Source organism: Triticum urartu, chromosome 7A, assembly GCF_056163025.1.
Source record: "Triticum urartu cultivar PI428250 chromosome 7A, HENAU_Tu73, whole genome shotgun sequence".
NCBI lineage: Eukaryota > Viridiplantae > Streptophyta > Magnoliopsida > Poales > Poaceae > Triticum > Triticum urartu.
Genome location: NC_141879.1, coordinates 419491852 through 419494322, shown reverse-complemented (window position 1 = coordinate 419494322; position 2471 = coordinate 419491852). Strand labels below are relative to the sequence as shown.

At 49.1% G+C, this 2471-nt stretch overlaps 1 pseudogene; it reads left to right on the top strand.

The window, feature by feature from the left end:
* The first annotated feature begins 1544 nt into the window (after positions 1-1544).
* LOC147959802 (uncharacterized) lies at positions 1545-2042 on the top strand (annotated as a pseudogene).
* The last annotated feature ends 429 nt before the right edge of the window (positions 2043-2471 follow it).

The following is a 2471-nucleotide window of genomic DNA, read 5'->3' as shown; positions in this document are numbered from 1 at the left end:
GTATTAGCATTGGTCAAAGTCAATTTTTGTAAACTCTCAGAAAGTTTATATCAAAAAGTTAACATATACAATACAGTAACAAATAAATACCATTAGATTCATTATGGAATGTACTTTCACATCATACATATTTGTTATGGTAAATGTTTATATTTTTCTATAAACTTGGTCAAACTTTAGGAAGTTTGACTTTTGTTAAACCTAATATGCAAAGTTAATAAAAGCGGAGGGAGTACTAGTAGTTACTAGTACTACTCGCTAGTTGCTTAGCCCAATCACCCAGCACGCCACACGGGGAGTTCAGTGTCACAAAATTTTGAGGTCGGCGGGAAAATCTCCCGCGACCCTGATTCGAGCAGTCCGAAGTTACCATCATAGCCTTCGGAGTACGGATGACGCTTGGTAGGGGGGTGTTTTCATAACTTCAGGTTCACCCTACCCAGCCAACCCCACTCCAGCACCCAGAGTAGTACACCTGAATACTCCCCATTTTATGTACCCACTGCAAAATAGACTTCTCCACGGCACCGCAGCCTTCGTGCTCCTCTCCTTCTACATCGGTGCACTCGTCCACCGCAGCGCATCTGCCTCATCAACAACCTCGTATGCCGCACTGGAGCCGGTCCACCGTCATCGTCATACACGGAGCATCTTCCCCGGCACCATCTTCCACGGTCTCGGATCTACTTCTCGGAAGCCGACGCCAAGCGCAGAAGCACCACCGTCGTGGACAATGAACTGACTCTCGTTGCCGACCATGATGCACAGAGGCCGCCGCGACCATCGTTCTCCTCCTCGATTGGTAATGTGTGTATTGAATTACTTAGTAGTACATGTGCAGTTCCAATTTTGTTCATACCTACCCTTCAAATTTCCTGGTTGCTATTGTTACCGTAAAAGTAACTGGTTATAGCCTCCATTGTCCAACAAAATATCAGCTTGTAATTGCGTGTCGCTCCTGTATCGCACTGTGCTTGGGTAGGTTCTTCATCTGCAACCAGTAGTGTGGCAAATGATGAAAAGTTTTTTAGAACTAGCAAGATGCCCATGCGTTGCACGCATCAAGATGCATTTGTATGACTAGTTTATCTTGTGGGAGAAATGGATGAATGAGGGAAGGCCTTATTTGCAAATCTGGAGAGGGGTGTGGATATCTTTCTGCAAAATTTCCATAGTTTCCTTCCTATCCGTCGGATATAAATCGGACGGGCTATATTGCAGGATGGCAGGCACACCATCATCACCAACTCTGTTTTTTAAAATAAAAAAAGAGTAGAGAGTAGAGAAGTAGAGATAAATATTAAATATAAAGTAAATATAACAGTAGAGAAGAGAGTAGAGATAGCAGGGACGTCGGGAAAGGATCACGCGCGTGCGGGAAAAATTGGCCGTGCGCGTGCTAGTTTTGGCGTGCGGCATCCAGCGCGCTTTATAAAATCCAATGCCCTCCCACCGCTCTGTGCCTTGCCACCGCTCTCTCCCTGATCTGTGCCTTGCCATCGCTCTCTCCTCGCTCTTTCTCGCCTCGCCGCCGCCTCGCCACCATGCCGCCGTGTCGTCGGGAAACTTGGGGATACCGCGGCGTCCGCGTGCGCCCCTCCAGCGGCTTCTCTGCCGAGATCTGATTCCGTGGGATGCGCCTCGGCCACGGCAATTTCGACACTGCCAATGAGGCCGCCCGCGTGTACAACGCGGTGGCGTGGCGCCTCTGGTGGCCTCATAGAACATTGAACTTCCCCAACATGCCGACGCGGCAGCAGGCACGGGAGCTCGTGCCTCTGCCGCGGCTTATCACCGACGAGGATTGTCGCAACAACCGGAGGAGGGAGCACCATCTCGGCATCGCCGAGATGGACGAGGAAGCCATGGCACTGTGGCGCGAATGCTTCCTGCAGGAAATCATCAACGAGCGTGAGTTCTACGCGCAAAGGAGGGCGGAGAGGGAGAAGAGGAGGGCGGAGCAAGCCGCCTATCACGAGGACAAGCGTACGCGAAAAGCGGACGCTCAATTCAACATGAGGCTAGGAGGAGCGTCGCCCTAGGAATCCGACGATGATTGGTATCTTCATGCCTACATTGAGACGTCGGAGGAGGACATCACCGAGGAGGAGTTGGACGACGAGGAGTAGTTGAACTATCTATTTTTTTATCTATCTATGCTATATCTATGCTGAGAACTATCCTCTACTCTCTAGTCTCTACTCGCTATCTCTACTTCTCGATCTTAGCACTGTAAACGCTTTTTTAAAGCGCCGCGCATTGCGCTTCTGTTGGAGATGCTCTAACATTGCAGACGAGTGCTTTAATGTTGCCCTCAAGATGCGTGAGATTACTACTAGTATACTTTTCTTGCCATGTTGAGATTTTAAAACCATGAGTGCGAACATGCAGAGGAGCAATGAAGACCAAACACAGGATACTGTGGACATCTTGAAGGAGTGTGGCAAGTTAAAGAGGAGCTACACCGAACC